Source organism: Manis javanica, chromosome 15, assembly GCF_040802235.1.
Source record: "Manis javanica isolate MJ-LG chromosome 15, MJ_LKY, whole genome shotgun sequence".
NCBI classification, from domain to species: domain Eukaryota; kingdom Metazoa; phylum Chordata; class Mammalia; order Pholidota; family Manidae; genus Manis; species Manis javanica.
In genome coordinates, this window is record NC_133170.1 from 53,173,944 (window position 1) to 53,194,389 (window position 20,446).

The window sequence follows — 20,446 nt, forward strand, 5'->3', positions numbered from 1 at the left end:
GTTAATTTAGTTTGTTGAACTTAATACAGCTTGAATTAGCTGTGGTTGGTCATTTTCTTATGTCCAGAATAATTTGGGCTAAGCTAGATTGTCCTCTCCGTGGAATCCTGTGCACGGCCTGATGAACTCATCTCCATTGTTTTCTGCTTCTCTGACTTGTACTTCCCCTCTGGGGTTTACTGCAGTCCCAGATCACCAGGCTTCTGACCCATCCTGGATGCAGAGCTTCACACAAGGCCACCACCTTGAGCCCAGAGAAAGTGATTTGAGGAAAGCATCCCTTGGTGTTTTATGAGAAACCTATGCACATTCCATCCTGCTGTGTGGAGCTCCATGACACCAACTACAGGGAGCGAGGAGGATCCTGAGAGGAAAATGGAACTGTCACTCCACGCCCATACCACGCCTAGGAGTGGTAGGGGCAGGGCCACAGGAACCCTCAGGGAGCAGGGCAAGGGAAACCTAGAGATATTTCCAGCAAATTCATATTTTATACCAAGGGGTAGGCTCTAAAGTGTATGACAAGAATCATGTGTAGTCAAATGAATGTTAGAAAATACTCAGAACTTTCCATGGCTTCCAGTGTGGTATAAACACAACAGCTGCCCCCCTTTTATCCTCAGCATTGGAAGAACTTAACCTTCTTTTAGTTGAATGGCAGAAGAGATAGTTGGCTTGCATTTAGGGGCCACGTTATATGTCAACATGCATATTATTTTTAAAACCAGAATGATAGTTTGGACAAGGTATTCACACTATGGGAAGAGGGTTCATCCTGGGTCTACACTGATTCAAAGGAGTAGCTAGTGAAAAATCAGCTTTCTGCCTCATTTGCTTTTTCTTTTTTTCTGCTGACCTCTAATAGTTGGATTTTTGTTTTAAATGCTTACATTATGACACTCTGTGCCTATGAGAAACCCATCATCCAGCTTAGCCAGTATCAGTACATGGAATCGACTGGGGAGAAATGAGTATAGGGGGACCCTGGGAGTGGTCAGTAGGTTGGAGAAAGGGGTGTTCAGGCAGGAGATGATCCGTGATGGGTGCTGGGCTCAGGCTTTGAAGGAATACAAATCACCACTTCAGAGGGTCTGGCCCTGAGTACTGCAAGCTGTGGCCCTGGGCCTTGGGGCAAACAGGAGGACCCCTAACCCCAGAGGACGAGGAGTGTGAAGGCGCAAGTTCACAGAGCATTTTAAAGTGAATTAGAACAAGGCACTGTTTTGGCACATAGCCCTGTGCCGAGGGGCACAGCTTGGCACTAGCCCGTGGACTGGATTCCTGCCCCTTTCGCATTCCCAGCACCTTTATAGAGGGCTCAGATGTAGAGTGCTGCATGGGCCCCTGGCAAAGAGAGACGCAGCAAAGGGGGCGTGATGGTCCAGGTCTGTCTTAGCCCTCCCACTCTGTGAGCTGGGGAGCTCTCAGGGCTTGGTTGTCTCTGCAAGGGGGCTGCAGACTTCTAAGGCTGGCAGCCAAGTCCCTCACTGTGTGTGCGGGGCTAGAGAACAATCCTTTAATCTCAGCAAGAATCCCTGCAACAGGAAACACTGGTTCTGCTTTTATTTAATTAGTGGACTGTGTTCTCCTGAGCATTCTGCCTGATTTATGAATACCTACTGTTCAAAATGTAATCATGTATTCAGCATTGCTCCAAGGAAGCAAGACCATTTGGGCCTATACTGCTTGCTTTACATTTTTTAAATCTTTGGCTCAAGGGTATATGATTCATTTCATCACTATGCATAAATCAAGGCATTCCAGGGGGCACCCTACAGTTACGGATTGTTTTTTAGAGTTGTTAAGACTCATGGAAAAGACTATGCCAGGCCAGCTAGAACACAGCCACACTGACTCAAAGGCCTTGAAATTTGGAGGGATGACCAGGCTATGGCTGAATCTCCAGGTACCCACCACCTTCAGTCATTTAGCCAGTGAAAAGTAGAGTTGGTTTGAATGAATGATTGAATCATACTGTCAAGCATTTAGTAGCATACAACAGCAATCAGAAACTTTTTTTCTCAGATATTTCTAGGTACTCAGGTACATTTAGAGAAAACTGCAGGTTTGGGGAAAATTGTACAAACAATACCATGGGGCCAGGTCATTTCAAATGAAAGTGTAGAGTCATGTTTTGATGTTCAAATGTCACCCATTGGTCTTAGACTAACTCCATGATTTCTGCTATCACCCATCATTATTCCCACTTCCCAGCCAAAAGGAACTCCTTACTCACTCTTCCCCACACTACCACGCTGTCCCACACCCTTGCCTTTGCTCATATTGTTTTTCCTGCCTCATCTCAGTTCCCAAGGCAACTAGAGTGACAAAATACACAGTAGGCTAAGACTTATTTACAATTGCAACACTGCATTTAATAGACATGAAGTAAGAGGGTTGACCGCACCCTAGTAAGATCATCATCTTCTTCTCAGAGAGCCAAACATTCAAATACGCATTTAGTCTTCCTCCAAAGCCAGTCATCAACAGATATTTACATAACACCTGTTACCTCCCAGGCACTGTTCTAAGCACTGGAGACACAGCAATAAGCAAAAGCTAAAACCTCTTCATTTATGAAAGGTCCTAAATACATCTCTTAATGTTTACTCTGAGAAGTACACCTAGTTTCCCATAAATACATAAAATGATACAAGTAAATGAAATGACTCAATTAGTAGCCAGAAACTATTTGTAGTTGACATTCTGTTCATAATACCTTTTATAGGGGAAGAGGGTGTTGGTACACCATTCTTCAAAGTTCTAGTTGAATAGTTAACTTTACTTCCCATTGTCAGTAGGATGACTGTATATTTAATTTTTAAGTAAAGAAAAGGTTAAATTTTAAAACCTGAGTTTTATAATATTTTTGACCATTTGCTTTTTAAAATAAAGCTTTCCGGTTAGTTTTTAAGTAAAACACACATACAGAAAAGTGCGCAGAACATAATTGTGCAGTTCAGTGGGTCACACAATGAATTTCTCAAAGCAAACACCACCAAGATCTAGAAAGAGAATATTACCCATAGCCCCAGAAATATTATTTATGTGTTTTATCAGTCAAAACACCTATCCTTATCCTCAAAGTTAGCCATGATCCTAATTTCTCATATTCTTGTTAAGTTTTACTTAGTCTTGTAAATATATTCCACTTACTCATATAAGTGGAATTTAAAAATCTGTATTCTTTCATATCTGGCTTCTTTCTTTCATTCGACATGATATTTGTGAAATGCATCCACACTCTGACTTGTGGCTGTGTAGTTTACCATGGTGTGATTATAGCACAATCGATATCTCTTTGACATTACTGACATTTTCTGCTTCACCATAACACTAATCATATAGAATTCCTCCTTCAAACTCAAATCTACATGAAGACCAGTTTTCATTATTTTACTCATATTCTGGTCTCACTCTTCAATCAAAGAGTGAGCTCATTGACCCTGGTGTGTGTCAATCATGCCTCTGTACTTAGGCTGAATTTGTGAACATATGGTGTTTATGTGTCTGTATTTTAATTACCCTAGATAAAAGTTTTCCAGTCATTTTCCCAAAACACAATAACCTTCCTTTATCACCTCATTCCACGCTTCTCAAAATTCTCTTCCCATGCCACAGTAAACAGTTCAGATTGATTTGAAATATGCTTTCACCTGAAAAGGGGTCCTGTTTATGGTTTCCAAACAGCATCCATTCTCATCCTCTCCTTTAGGACCTCCTGCTCTTGTTGGGGGCTGATCCCTAATACTGGACATGTGCTGTGCCTTCACCATGTTACCATCTACAGATCTCCTTCCTTTAAATGGCTTTTTGATAGCACTCAGCAGAAGGCAAAAATGTCAACTTCAAAAGGCTAATGATTAAACACAGGACAGTCATTAGCCAGCCATGCCTAAGGCCAAAGAGGTGGATTTGTGATGCCTGCTGACAAAGACATTGGTCATTACTGTCAGGTGTTTCTTTAAGAAGCACCCTAAGGAGGAATTCCTGTCATAGCTTTGCTCCAAAGTCAGCTACGTGTGTCTCCTGAGCCACTGGTCTGTTTTACCTTAAGGAGCTGAAAAATGCTCAAATAACATTTTTCAAAATATGCAAAGCCAGATTTCTGACCTATGCTGGTGATTTCTCAAGTTGTATTTTTCATTTCATCCCTACCTACACTTTAACCTCAGTTCTATTTTCTGTCTGTTCTTTGGTATATTTTTTAATCCCACTATTGTATGACATTGTTACCTGAAAAAATGTCTGGAACAAGGAGGAGACATATCAGTTACTAAGAGATGAAAGGCCTCCATCACTGGTTTGGTCACTCAGTGTTCTTGTGTTTTAGAAGCACCAACTTGTTGATCGGGATGGTGGAATGGGTCAGGACAAGGGAGAAGTGGAGAAGCTGTATCCTGTATATCAGATTTATCATGGTCTCATAAGTTTCAAAGATGCTATAGTTTTTCCTCAATTTATCACAGTCTTTCAAGTTTAAAAGTTCCACTTTTCCCCTTTAGGGATTACTTGAGTAACTTAGGAGAAAAGTTACTGGAAAGCATTCTTCCTAGAATCATTTTAATGCTTCTGCTTCTCATTCTATATTACCTTCTCATACAGAAAGATCTCCAAGACATTCTACTTAGAAATAATATTAAGACCCTCTATTTTCATTACCTTTAATAAACATAAAGTATCTCCAGAAAGATACAGAAGTAACTAACAACAGTAGGGACCTGCTTGAAGGTCGGTAACTAGGTGAACAGAAGCAGATAAGGGTGAAAGATTTCACTGAATTCCTTGTAAAAGTTGTTGAGTTTTTTGACAGAGTTTAACATGTTACAAATTCAGAAACTTAAATAAACAAAAAAAACCATACATAAAAATGTCCTCAAAATGCAAGCAGTTCTACTGCAATAAAAGCAAAACAATTATCATAAAACAGTGTATTTTATAGAGTAACAGTAAGGAAAGCTGAAAAATAAGCCAAGTGCAATTATGTCAACATGCCAAAAATCTAAAAATAGAGTAAATGAAATATATATATTATTTTACCATGATTTTCAAAAAGAAAGAACAAACTTCTGAGGTTAGCCATGCTGGAGTACATGGGACAGGACTTGTCTGCCCACCATAAAAACTAGAAAACTAGAAAAAAATACATGAAACAACTTCCAAATATTGGGCAATAGGAAATAGCAAGACATGGTTCTTGAGATAAGGAATCACTCCAGCGTTCAGCCTAGAAGTACATTCCAGACCACAGTGCAGGGAGGGAAATCTGAGACAGACTGAGCCAAGAAAACAGAGGTCAGAGAGCAGAATTCTGGAAAAGAGGAAGCTAAGCAGAGAAATAATTCCACATATCTACCTTAGGTTTTTGAGTCTGTGCTGAATTCTAAGCCACATACATTTACAGCAAAAATCCATGAGGCTGGACAAAAGAGATTGGAGATCTGTAAACTTGTCATTTTCCAGTGATCTCACATTGCTGAGACAGGGGTGAGTTCTGGCAAGCCAATGAGAAGAGTCCTTAGTGAGTGCCAGGGCATTCAGTAGAGACCCAGGAAAGATGACAGTGTAGTAATAAGACTAAACTAGCCCTAAAGTAAAGGCTCCTTTAGACCAGCTCTGTCCCATAGAACTTGATGCAATTACGGCAAAGTTTTGCATTTGCATCATGCAAATACAGTAGCCACAAGTCACATGTGGCCTTTCAGGACTCAAAGTGCAGCTGTTGAGAACTGAAAAAAAAAAACAATTTTAATTGTATTTAATATTAACTAACAAATTTAAACAGTCACATGAGGCTAACAGCAACATGTGAGCCACAGCTTTAGACTCACAACCGCAACATTAACATTAAACAACTGAAAGTTTCCAAAGGATCAAGCTGATTCTTAAGTATTTAACACTTAAGAATAAAGCCTACGACTCCTTTTGACAATTTTTCAAATCACAGCTTAGCTCGCAGGCTGACCTAATAGTAAAATGTAGAAGGGACAGTGTTTGACTCCTAAGGCTAGACCAAAAAGACATTGGAGTTTCCACCGCAGTCTCTTAAATCTCTGTCTCTAAAGAAAGTCAGCTGCAGTATTGAGGAAACTCAAAGCAGGCATGTGAAGAGGCCAAGATAGGCAGTAGCTGAGGCCTCCTGCCCAGACAGCACCAGCTTACCAGCCGTGTGGGTGAGCACATGAGAAACAGAGCCTCCAACCCGGTGCCACATCAGGTGACTGTAGGACCAGCCACGTCCAGCCACAACCTGGGGGAAAACCCTGAACCAGAACTAGCCACGCCCCTTCTGAATTCTTGGGCTGCAGAAGCCATCAGAGGTATATACATAGCGATTACTGCTATTTTAACCCACTAGGTTTTGAGGTAATTTTTAAAAAACACAGTATTCAATGACTAACACAATTAAGAATTATTTTATGGTGACATATTTGGGATAATTGAAATGTGAAAATACAAATTCCTCAGAAGACACACACAAGCACAGCTGGCACAAGAAGGGAGTAACCAAAGAGCCTGACACCCATTAAAGCAGTTGAACCTGTAATTAAAATATTCCCACAAAGAAACTTCAGGCTCTGATGACTTGTATCAGTGAATTCCATCAAATTTCTCAAAGGAAAGAACATACTATACCAATTTCACACAAACAATTTCAGAAAATAGAAAGAAACACTTCCAAACTCAGAAGGACACTTCCAAGGAGAGAAATGAAAAGAAAGTCATAGACCAATATCTCTCATGAGGATAAATTCAAATATGCTTAAGGAAGTATTAACAAATCGAATCAATTTATAAATTCAATAATGCATCATGACCAAGTGAATTTTTTTTCAGGAATTCGACGTTGGATTAACATTCAAAAATCAATTAGTGGAAAGCACTTTGAAATTACCTACTGGTAATGGTCACACCACATAATGAATATACCAAAGCCCACTGAATTATGCACCTGAAAGTTATGAACTTCAGTGGAATGTGAATGATACCTCAATAAAGCTATCATAAAAATTTCATTTAGCATAAATCACCAAATTAGCAGGAAGAAAAAACTCGTGATTAACTTAAAAGATGAATAAGAAGTATCCAACAAAATTCATCCCCCATTCATTGTAAAAGCTCACAGAAAACTAGAATTTGAAGCTCAACCTGATAAAGAAAATCTAAGAAAGGAAACTGCAGATAATATCTTACTTGAAAGTGAAATGCTGATGCTTTCTTCAAAAAATCAAGAACAAGGCAAGGATATCCACTCTCACCATTTCTATTAACCACTGTACTAGAGAGCACAGATAAGGCAAGAAAAGTAAATGAAAAGAAATAAAACTGTCTTTATTTACAGACAATATGAAGATCTATTTAGAAAGCCCTAAGAAAATCTACAAAGAAAAAATTTAAAAGCTACTGCAGCTAAATAAGTTTAGCTATTTTGCAAATGAATAGTCAATTCACAAAAATTTAAATTATTTATAGAGAGCAGCAATGAACAACTGGAATTTTAAAAATAAAACAATTTCACTTACAATAGTGGAGACATCACTTCCAGCCAAGATGAAATAACAGGGACCAGATTTACCCTTCTGCCTGAAACAATACAAAAAAATTAAAAATGAACAAAATAAATGAAAGAAAATCAAGGCATTAGACAGAAGATGAAGAAAGACAATGATTCCTGAGAGATGGACAACAAACAAGGTAGCCATGTAATTGCTTCATCTCACTGCTACGTGAGGGCTTTCAGGCTATGGTAAACAGAGGGGAGCATAGGCAAAGGCTGGCAGACCCTGAGCTGAGGTGGTGGTGTTAAGAGTCTAGGGAAACCAAGACAGAATTGGCAGGATGGCAAATGACTAGGAGATACCTGTGTAGAGAGAGAACATGGGGCTCCTGCAGAGTGCCTCCAGTGGGCACAGAGTAGGATCACTGCTCAGTGCATGCGGGCAAGGAAACTACCAGATGCCAAGAGAGAACCACAGAAACAGTGAGAGGTAAAAGTTCCCAGGACTACACTGGTTCTGAAATTGTGCCAGTTTGTGCCCATGCTTCCTGGCTGTTAGGTAGATGCTCAATGGATCTTGGCCCAATAGTGTCTGTCTTTAGTCTTCCTGCCCAACAAATCTTGAAAGCAAGACTATAAACGACCAAACTGTTTCTGAGTAACTTAATTGCATCCCAGTATGAAGCTCAAGAATATTTATGGGAATAGTAAAATACCTGGCTCTAGCAAGGTAAATTTTACAGCAGATGAAAATCAATAAAAATTACCAGGCATAATGTAATGGAATGCTAAACAGCTATGAAAAATTTTAAAGATGAGGAAGATCTCTTTGTACTAATATGGAGTGCTTTCCAGAATATACTCTTAAGTGAAAAAATGCCAAGCGCACAAAATTGCCTATAGTATGTGACATGTTATATATGAAAGGAATATAAAATACCTGCTCATTTGCCTACTAATGATTCTCTTTTTTATTTGTTCCTGAAGGAGAAATTCAAGAAAGATAAACTAGAAACTAAGATATTGGTTACCTACAGGGTTTGTGGGACAGAATTGGGAATATGGAGATAAGGGAAGAGGACAGCAGGAATCAACAAGGGGTAGCACTTCCTTGAACATAACTGCTGATAAAACTCTGAGTCTTCGAATCATAGTCATGTTTCATATTTCCTTCATATACCCAATTAAGCAAATAATTAAAAGCAACAGGGACAGGAGGGTAACTCAAAATGGAATATAAACACTAGCCACCGAACCTCTGTTACAAATAAATAACATAACCACATTGAAGGTATTGAAAAAAAGAATTACCCAAAGTAACCTCGGAAAACTGTATCTTGGCTGGATACTATAAGACTAAAGACAAAAATAACTGTACAAAAAATTGTAATCTAGTTAGTGAACATTTTTGTTTTTGCTTTTAAGCAGGAGTAATGTTGAATAATTCTGAAACTATGTTTACACTGGACTTGAACAAAAAGTGAACAGATTGTAGATAATGAGAGGCAGCATTTCTCAGTGTTAGAAAGGGATTTATAAATAAAGAGGGAAGCATAAAGCCCACAGTATAAAATTAGAAAGACAGCAGTATTAACTCATGATTTTTAATATATGTCCATGTAGATTAAAAAAATACCAATATGTGTATACATATAGATTAGTATATATACATAAAATATCTAAGTCTGTGTTTTGAGGGTCAGAGCAGTGACATCCTAAATACAATGAGAATACCTACTACCCAGATACTATCTCGAATATGTTATTTCATTATATTTCACTGAATATAATGAAAACACTACATTCAAACTAAAGAACTAGGGCCCCCTCCAGGAATGAATAATTCTAGAGTTGGGCGCCATATATATAAAGTGAGCCAGGAACAGCATGGGGGGCCAGAGAGTAAGAAAGTGCTCAAAAAGGCCAGGGAGTCTTGGTAAAGGAATACAGGAGCCCACCTGAAGGAGCTTTTAATGGCCAAAACTGGAAAAAAATGTCACAACAGAATTGGATTCTAACCCACAAATAAACATCCAGGAGCCCATACTGGTGTAGGTAACTAATGGAATAAATAAATAAATATGGGAGAAAAGATAGTTCTTCTTCAGTAGTACTCAAATTAATAAATGTAAGAGAAAGGAAATGATTAGGGAAATGCCTTAGAAATAAATGATACAGAGACAACATCTTGGCAATATTAGCTGCTATTAGCCCTAGTATAATCTGCACATAATAAAACGCCCCATTTCATGTATAATGAAAAGACTGATGACTTTTGACAAATGTGTATATATATATATATATATATATACTTACATAGCCACCACAAAATTCATGATTGGATATCCCTTTCATTAGAAAAAGTTCCAGCATGGCCCTTAGCAGTTAATCTCACCCATCTCTGGCCCAAGGCAATCACTGACCTGCTTTCCCTAATTATAAATTAGCTTTGCTTTTTTTTAGAATTTTATGTTATATTAACCTAAAAGCTCTCTGACCTCAACTGTAAAGTCAATCAATAAAAAGAACACATACAAAGGTTTTCTGCTTTTTTTTGCTTCTATCAAAATAGCATATGATATCTAGATCTCAAGCTGGGTTTCATTTGGAACTAGGTTCTCCCTGCATTAACAAAGGTCCTGGGAGAAAAACAAAACCTACGCCATGTTCATTAGATGAAATTTGATGTTGGAAACATGAGCCGCTACTAGCCCAGGGACTGCAAGCGCCATAGGAGGAGAGATTTAGCAGAGCTAGATTGAAACCTGATCCATGGCTAGAGCTGCCTGGACAGCTGGGACCACGCAGGAAATGCCTCCAAAGCAAAGTCCAGAAGGTTCTCTGGCTCCTTCCTCCCTCCTCCCATCGGTCAATCTTTCCAGTGCCTCCTACTGGCTGGGCTGCACCAGAGCAGGTGGCAGAGGAGCCTGGAAAAGGTATCTTGGCAGGGTCAGCCCTGCAGTAGTGGGCAAAGCAGGGGAAGGTCAGAAATGGATCTGAGGGTCAACCGGCAAATGACCAGCCAACTCCCAGCGTAAGTTGCTTTTTCCCTTCAGTTTAAACTGAAGGGAAAATGGGCTGGCGTGGAAGGTTTGAAGTTGCAAATATTTCATCTTGACCCTCTTGAACAAGGTCAAAGGGGACAAATTATTTCATTTCAAAACACCAAGGGGGGCGTTTCGTAAAATAATGAAAATACTCCAAGAACTTATCACAGAGCCAGTGCCGGGACAAACACCAAGGAATCTCTGGGCTTCAAAGCTTCCCTTGGAGGGTCATTCCATTTTGAGTCGAAAATGAAATAAGTTGTACATGAAAAGAGAACAAATATTTTAACATCTGGGCATTCCTCTTTGTAAAATTATATAAAGCAGAGAGACTGATAGAACCATAGCCAAGGCATTTATCTTTCAGAAAGTGCTGAAGTATCACTAAGTAAGTAATAAGCCAGAAAAAGCAAACATTCATTTTCTTGCCATTTCGGGGTGTGATCCTAATTCCTTCAATTCAGTGTGTTTACGAAACTGCCTTGCCCTCTTTCCTGCATTCCCCCAATTCTTCCCTCCTTGCAGGATGCTGTCCTTTCACATACGTTGTTCTTTGTTAATAAAGTAAAAGCCGACACAAGCTGCCCTCCCTGAAGAGAAATTGTGTTAGCCTGTTGTTATTGATCTTGTTGCGAAGGTCTGAGAAGCGGCTAATGCTCCAGAGAGGGAGCAGTAGGACGTGGAGGAGGGAAAAGCATGTTCTTATAATTTTCCCATAAACCAGATGTTTTCTTTAACTCTTACATCTTTATTTTCTCTTGAGGAAAAAAAAAAGGGGGGGGGGTTTGAACAAATTTAGGATGCCATTCTTATTTTCTCAGCATACCACGAGAACACACTCAAATAACAGAGTGTCAAGCATTCAGGGTCGTGGATGCTTGTGTATCTGCTGCTCATTGGACAAACTTAAATATATATACAACTTAAATAAAACCTGTGTCTTCAGTAAACTTTATTCTTCCCCATTTTCCAGTGATGCTGTTTCAATTACCGTTCTGTGTTAATATGCCCTCTCCCCCAAAAGTCATGGGGTGAAAGAACAATTTTATTATTTCACAGCTTTTTTGGGTCAAGAATTTGCATACGATTCAGCTGGGGCCATCACCTGGGCTCCACTAGAATTGTCACCCAGAATATGGCCTCTCCAGCATGGCAGTTTGAGGATAGTTTTCATAGCAATTGATTTCTTCCAGGATGAGTGTCTGGAGAGAAGCAAAAGAATGCTGAGTGGCCTTTAACAACCCGGTTCCAGGAGTCCTGTAGCCTCATCTCCAGCCTTTTGCAGTGGTTCTCAACTAGGGGCAATTTTGGTTGCTGCAATTTGTTTGGCAGTGTCTGAACACAATTTTGCTTTGCACAGCTGGGGGCTGGGGGGGCTACAGGCCCACGGATGCTACGATATACTGCACAACGCACAGAATTGCCCTCCACAGCGAAGAATCTGTGGCCCAATATGTCAATAGCGCCCAGCTTGAGAAACCGTGCTCCGTTGGTTGAGGCAGCCATAGCCTGCCAGAGTTAAGGAGACGGGGCATGGGTCCTTATTCTTGATGAGAAGAGAGTCAAAAACAATCTGTGGACAGTTTTAAAAACTATCACAAAGATGCTAACTTAGTTTTTTCCCCTAATTCAAAGACCAAGTCTCCTAGTTATTCAGTTCATAGAAAGTAAATATCAAAATTGAGAGAGAGGAGATAGCTGTCAGGATTTCAAAACCACGTAAATGTCGATTCCTTGATGAATCCACCCAGCCAACAGGAAACCCAGGGCCTGGGGATCAGCTCTGTAATTTGAGGTTCCCAAATCATTATTTGCTCTTGATTCTCATGTTTCAACCTTTTTTCACTCATTCCAATATTGTCCAGCTTTACATGAATGTTATTTTTAGACATTGATGTGGTTATGTTGAAACATCATTTACAAACTGACCTGCCTGAAATCTCAAGCACATTTTTAAGCCCCAAGCTCCGGAAGAGGAAAACAGCACTACTGGATGACAAGGAAGGCAGCAGGACTCTGTGCACGGGCGGTGTGGTCCAGACTTCAGCAAGCCCAGGCAGCTGTGGAACGATCTCTGTTGCCATCCCTTCATGCTGAGGAAGGGCTAGCTTGGTGCCCATAGAGCTTCTCTCAAGGTCATTGCCTCCACTCGTTAACATGTGGGGCCTCTCACTTGGAGGTAACGACTTCATTGAGCACACTGACCAGTGTTACATAATGGGAAATGGAATTTTATAAGAGCTAATAGCAGCCACAGCTCTTCTGCTAGATTTTTTTTCCTTTTACCCTTTTCTAAAAACGTGTACCTCTGTTCCTTTATTTGTTCTGACAATCTCTCCTAGTGTCTTCAGATACAGTGTGTGACTTATCTCATCTCATTTTCTTTAACCAATAAAAGAGGGAAATGATCTGGTTTTCTTCCCATATTTATTGGATATTTCTGGAGCAGCTCCTATAGTCAAGTCTGTACCGAGTGTTAAAGGGTGTCATTGTGAACAGGACTTGGGGATGGAAGCCCTGGGGCCACCTGCTCCCCAAGGTCTAGCGGGAGATAAGCCAAGATGCTATGTATATTGCATATATTACATATGTAATAATACATATGTTATTTATAATATGTATTATATATACTACATTATGCATTATTTGTGTATACATATTTATCTATATCTGTAAATATGTAATTGTACAATACAAGTGGGGGAAAAACCTACCAATGCCCAGAGAGTCCAGAAGCCTTCCTGGAATCAGAAACATCTAAATGGAGAGTGAGATTTGGAAGAGAAGCAGTGGGGGTAAAACAGGGAGGGGGTTTCCCAGCCAGGGCAGCAGAGTGTACGAAATCCTCTCTCAGACTCAGGTTTGTTTTTTTTTTTGTATTTAATTCGTTATCGGATCCTCTACCTGCTTGTGTATGAATTTAAGGTAGTTAAAACAAATTCTTAAATCTTTGTAAAAAATCACAAGTCATTTGGAATGAGCTGTTGAGTAGTCACTCTATAAAGCTCAACTTCTCTGCATGTGGATATGTGCTATTTACTTGTTATTATGCCTTTTTACTTGTTTTGTACCTATTTATACAACCAGGAAAAATTAGTTTATTCCTCTTCATTTCCAGTGATTTTTTTAAGGTCCACCTGTCATACCCCAATGACTGAAGATGTGTTCTTTAAGCAAAACAACTGGGGGAGACCCCTACCCAAACAGCCTTGGTTACCCACCACTTCTAACAGCTTCATGTGCATTTACAGCAAAAAAGCCACAAAGCTGTTTTAATTTTCATCTTTGGATAATCTACTGAATAACACTCTCATTTGGAATGTGAACAGCAGTGTTTGATTTTTCAGACATGACCTTATGTTGGGCTGTAAACCTGCACAGTTCAATCACTTCCATACAGAACAGTGGATTCTCTAACTTCTCGCCATACTTAATAAGCTGCTCCACACCGGCTTGTTTCTAATTCCAGTTACACAGAGACAGCCCTCCAAACTGCAGGACATCAGTGCTCTGGAGATCATTAAAAAGAAGGAAAGTCTGAGGTGAGAAGGAAAGATACAGTGTGACTCTAACAATAATAATCAGTTTTCAAAATAGACCTCTCTTCTTCTCCTCACCTGAGCAAATAGAGAATCAGCAAACACCCAGGTAAAAACAACCTCATTCTGTAATAACTTTGAAGCCCAAGACTTTTCCCCATCATTCGGGTCTACATAGTCTAGCCCAGGGCTATTATTTAACTCTTTTGTAGTTCTCAGAGAATACAGCCTTTCATCTGAGCCCTGAGCTCCAACTCGTTCTTCACATCTTTCTCCCATTCTAATTAGTATTTTTATCCTCCTGACTTCTGATCTCATTTTTTGTTCCTATCTGGGTCCTTAACCTTAAGCTTTCAACTTGATGTATTATAATGTCATCATAATTCTAGATTCGACTTAATCTCTGTCTAACTTGTCCTGGAATTCCAAACCACCTGGCCTTAGGGTACTCATTTTTCAACAACAGGGACTCCTGTTCCTCAGTCTGTCCCCACCAAAGGTAGAGCCTTAATATATGTCATGCAGCTTTCAAAAATGGAAGTTTATCTGAAACTGTCCAATGCACTGGGTAAGACTATAGAATCTGGAGTCACATACATCTGGATTTGAATATAAGCTCCATGAATTAGCAGTTACGGGACACTGAGAATTTAGTTACAATCCTTTAGATTTAATTTCTTTATAAAATGTTGGTATTGATACTTTTTACCTCCTGAGTTTGTAAGAACTACATAAGGTAAAGCTAGAAGATAATTAATAATCTATAGGCAAATAAATATCATTACTAATGAATGCCATTATTATCAGTATTGGTAGTATTATGTAAACACTAATGAATTATAAAGTGCTTTTTAAATTACCTTGTTTTTTATGTTTTCCATATTTTTATGCTATTTTCTATTGGGTTCACATTCAGTAGACCCTAACAGATTGATTTGATATGTTCATAGAGAATTACTGAGGTTATTTCAAACTGGGAAAATCAACTTTGGTGCTGACACAAATTGTGGCCATTAAGGATTTCATCTGAAGTGGAAACATTACCATTATTTAACAACTGTTTTTGTTGTACAAATTTCACAAATATTTCATTGAAGCAGGTGAGGAAATAATCATTTAATAAAAAATTCAAGCTCAGTTGTCTACCTTCACAACCACACAACTTCCCTTAAACCAGGGCATGTCAAACTTTAACTTGAGTCAGGATAGCCTAAAATTCCCCACACCTGCTTCCAGAAGTACAGGTGTCTTGAACCAGGAAGCTGCCTTTTTCACAAGTACCGTATATCATTCTTATTATAGTGCTGCTGACACCTCACACTTGAGTACAATTTTCTGAAATAGAAAATGTTGGGGGGGGGGGAATCTAAAAATCACATTTTCTAAAAATTGAGATATCCCTGACATATAACATCATATAAATTTCAGGTGTATAACTTAATGATTCAACACTGATATTGTCTCTCCTGAGGGTTTCAGCCCTGGGCAAGTTCACTCTGGATTCAATGAGACTGGAAAATGACAAGGAATGGTGGGGGTAAAAGGGTTCATACTAACCTTTATTCTCATGATGGCAGGTCAAGAGCTAGAATCCCATCCACCTCCAGAGCAGTCTGCATGCAGCAAGCTGGTCTCTGCCTCCAGACCTCTTGGAGCTTTGCAGCCCTTGCCTCCACTCCTGGCTCTCCCGTGCTCTCTCCTCCAGGCTCTGCTCTCTGCTCTCTGCTCTCTGCTCTCTGCTCTCTGCTCTCTGCTCTCTGCTCTCTGCTCTCTGCTCTCTGCTCTCTGCTCTCTGCTCTCTGCTCTCTGCTCTCTGCTCTCTGCTCTCTGCTCTCTGCTCTCTGCTCCAAGGGTCGGGAGGGCCTGTCTTTACCTCCAACCTCTGTTCTGCCCCAAGCACTGGGAGGGGCTCTTTATATAGCAGTTCAGGCAATTTTGGCTTATTGCCTGTGGCTGTGTAAGCATTAGCCTAGCAGTAGGCCAATTATATCATCATCATCAAGTAGATTAAGTTCAGGTGAGGATCCTGGCCATGGCAACTTCCATTTTCTCTACAATATATACTGTGAAATGATCATAGTTAAGTCTAGTTAACATCCATCACCACACAGTTACACATTTTTTTCTCTTGTGATGAGAACTTTTAGGATGTACTCCTTAGCAGCTTTCATATAGGCACTCAGTTTTATTTATTTTACTTATTTTATATATATTTATTTGTATATAACTGGAGGTTTGTATTTTTGACCCCCTTCACCAGTTTTGCCCACCCCATCCTGCAGCTCTGGCAGCCACCTCTCTGTTCTCTATATCTGTGAGTTAGGTTTTTTTTTTTTTAAATCACATGTGATTATCAAGTTTTGTAATTGAATTTTCTTATTAATTACTGAAGTCTTTCTATTCCACTCTTTCCATGTAGATAATCTAAAGGGTTGGCTTGTGGCAGAAATAGCTATTTTTCTGTTCTCATTTCCCAATATCACGTCTCAAACCCCATCCTCTGAACCAGGTATTATACAAAAGTGAACACCATACTTTATGCAACTGGCTTCTCTGTGTAAGGATATGGAAAAACTTGTGTCTCTGCAAATCCAGAGAAAAGTTTTCTAGGTCCCCAGGAAAAAAGTGAGCAAGAAGTTATTCTGTCTGCAGTCCATATTTCAATAACTTAGTTCATTTGTTAGACACTTTCTCCAATGCTTATTTCCTGGAAGCCACCAGATGTACATCAAAAACCTGGGTCAGATCAGTGGTCTGAGGGATCTTCTGGAGTTCTTTACTGAATAGTAGGAATCAAGAAGCATAGTCTCAGATGAAGCAGAGGTGGAGTTAGGGACGAATTAGTTGCATTTTTCTTTTTGGTGCCTTGGCCAAAAACATGCTCTAAAATAAAAAAAGGAATAGATTCCACAAATGGGAAAATGCGTGGAGATTATCTCATCCTGGGCCTTCTGGGGCAATCAAATTTCCTAAAAGATGTTCCTAAAAGTTATGACTGTATACAGTAAACAGAGCAAAAAGACACAGGTCCCTCTCATTCAGGTGTGGGGCTTTGTGTGGAGTTAACTGAATAAGGCTGGTAGAGGCATCATGATGTAAACCTTATGGGTTCCCACATGCTGAATTCATGACATAGGGAATCAGGTGCTTGCTCGCTGATGTCTTTATAATCTGCCCATTGGTTAGTATTATTCAAGTAGTGGGCATAGCCAGGGCTAGAGCATAACCTACATTCTCCTGATGCTCACCTGCCAGATTGTAGCAATAATTAAATTTTAATATCTAGCAAACACTTTAGTCATTGAAATAATGCCATATTACTAGTTTTTTATTCTTTGAAAAGCAAATAATTTTCTGTGAATCTAAGACTGTCCTGAGGGGAAGGATGTAACATGAACACTACCTTAGGTAAATAAAACAAATGGTTTGGCCAGTTGGCAGACTGAATAATGACCCCACACCTGGCCCAAAGACATCTATGTCCTAGTCCCCAAAACCTATAAATATATCATCTTTGGTGGCAAAAAGGACCTTGCTGAGGTGACTAAATTAAGGCTCTTGATATAGGAAGATTATCCTGGATTATCCGGGTGAACCTAATGCAATCACAGGGGTCCTTAGAAGAAGCAATCAGGAAAATCAAGGTCAGAGAGAGATGTAATGACATAAACACAGGTTGGGTGATGAACTTTGAAGATGAAGGGAGAGGCCACAAGCTAGGGCATTCTGGATGCCTCTAGAAGCTGGAAGAGTCAAGGAAACAGATTCTTCCAAGGGATTCCAGAAGGAACGCACCTCTGCTGACACCTTGATGTTATGGCCCTGAGACTTCTTTGGCACATCCAACGTGCAGAACTGTGAGATAATACATTCTGTGGTTTTAAGCCTTTATGTGTGCAGCAATTTGTTATGGAAGAAACAGGAAACAAATATAGACAATATGCCCTAAATTGGGCAGCACATGGTATGGTGTGTTATTGTTTACAAAACAGATGCTTTTTTGGTTAACAAGTCTGAAGGGATGGTTATGCAGGATAATATTAATTGAGATATGCCTGTAAAAAGAAATGAGGTGAACACAACATTAGGTAAGCAAAATAGAAGAAGAGTTATTAATATACAACAACCAGAAAGGTAAGATAGAGCCAAGAAAATAAAAGTAGGTTACAGAAAAGAGAAGTTTATTACAGCCATGACTGGGTAGAAGTTCCCGTCCTGTTCCCATATGAAAATTGAATCACAGAGAAAATTTGCCACGATTTTGCAGCTGGTAAATGGCAACCAGCACCTGCACCCAGGAAGTCTGGCTTCCAAGCCTGTGCTTTTAGCTTCTGTGTTCTCCAGTCTCCCACATGACTAGAGCATGACACAGTAGTCATTTTAACTTCTAACATGCCAAAGTCTAAAGAACTGACTTGGTACCATTGACGGCACAGGAGTCCTATAGCCAAAGATGACAAATGAGGACAGGAGAAAGGCAGGGCTTAGCAACTAATCGCTAATGTCATGAGTGCAGCAGAGCCGGCAAGCAGGCAGGTGAGAGAGAGTGGTCGGATGGCTGGGATCAAGACCGTGAAGAGGGTCCGGGCAGGCAGAACATCAGAAGAGCAGGGACACCCTTAGGAGCACAATTCAAGGACACTTGAAGGCTGAGGCAATGTCTGCCTCAAACAGGATTATGAGGGCAGCCCCTGGGAGTGGATCGTGGGGGTCTGCATAACTTAGCCCACGGAAAACCTCTTAAGACTCTAGGAATACAGGACCCTCAGCAGATATGCACTCATTTGTACACCTAAAATAATGTACAAGAATATTTATGGAGACACTGTTTATAATAGCCCTCTACTGGAAACGACCCAAGAGTCCACTGACAGTAGAATGCATAAATAAATTGTGGTGTTTTTACGTGATGAAATGTGAATGGGAACAGAAGATTTACAGCTACACTTGAAACTAGGATTGAATCTGAAATGCTATGTGAGGGAAGCTAGACATAAAAAGATTTGTTTTATGATTCCATGTATACAAAGCTCAAAGAACAAGCAGACGCAATCAAAGGTATTTAAAGTCATGATAACCATTAACTTTGTGGGAGTGTGGTGTGTCTGGAAGGAACACAAAGGTACCAAGACTTCTGGAGTACAAGTAACCCATTTCTTACATGGGTGTGCTCCATTTGTAGAATTCAATGAGTCATGTACTTCTTTGCCCACTTTTCAGTATAACTTCATGTTTTAATACAAATATGAGAAACACAGAAATACAGATAGATTTCTGGGGTGATAGATGTTGAAAAAATACATTCAAATCTGAACTGAGCATAACCAAACTGTGCTTGACAACTTTAATTGGCTGCCGGAGATAATTCTGATAGTTGATTAAGAAATACCAGGACCCTGTGCTTTTATCAACTGAGCTTCATTTCACATTATTTGGAGTGCATATGCTCACTCACTGTGCCAGGGATACATCTCTGTTGCTTGATATTCCAAATTACCAGCCACAGACCAATTTACTTTTCATTACATCTCAGATAGGTTACTTTTATTTGCTTATAAATGGTTCATTTACATCTATGTATGGCTCCAGATCACACATGTCCCAAATATGAATCCATGTCAATTATAAAAGAAATGGTGGTTTTACAGCTCTGTGAAATAAACTAGTATCTATGTTTAACTGTCCAGTGATGTGTATAAACATTCTATCATCTAGGTACACATCTGTTTCCTCTCCTTCTTTTGAATATTCACCAGTTCCCTGTTAATGAGACCTGAATTTTGATTTGGGTTCGAGATCTCTTTGTCTAAGAAAATTTTCTTTAACAGGATGTCACTATAGTGATCAATTAATTGATTTTTTTTTAAATGGGGAAACATCTACTGGACAAAAGGGAGTAGTAAGAACGGGTCTAAGCCAATACTCAATTACAGCTAGTTATAAGCTTTGCAGTGTTTAGAGTGAAAAACAGAAAAAATCAGAAATCTGAAAAGTGTGTTGGTCAAGGTCACACAGCTAAAAAGAGGACCACTCAGGGTAAAATTCAAGTCTGATTGTCCAAATTACTATTATTTTCCCTAATTGGAAAAGGTTCCTTTTCTAGTACTGGTATTTGGGCTACATATCAGATTGCTTTTATACTTAAAATGAGTGAAAAGGTGGGAGAAATATTTGCATTAGTTGCTAAAGAATTTTTGGGGGCTTAGTTGTTTTGAAACCCATACTACAAGTAGAAAAATATTACCCAATATTGGATGTCTCATGATTATTCTGGCAGAAATATTCATTATAAAGACACAGCAGAACAATCATGTGCCGAAGAATGAAACTGGGTCATTGTCTTACATCATACACAAAAATAA

General features: G+C 39.5%; 1 long non-coding RNA gene across 3 annotated transcripts in view; it reads right to left on the bottom strand.

Moving 5' to 3' along the window:
- LOC118970578 (uncharacterized) overlaps positions 1–15,952 on the bottom strand; it is a 49,559-nt gene extending 33,607 nt beyond the window's left edge. For all 3 annotated transcript variants that reach the window (XR_012125392.1, XR_012125389.1, XR_005058641.2), the window contains exons 1-2: positions 15,642–15,952; positions 7,524–7,584 (exon numbers count right to left, since the gene is read on the bottom strand). This is a non-coding gene — a long non-coding RNA (uncharacterized lncRNA). The remainder of the gene's footprint in view (positions 1–7,523; positions 7,585–15,641) is intronic.
- Between the last annotated feature and the right edge of the window lie 4,494 nt (positions 15,953–20,446).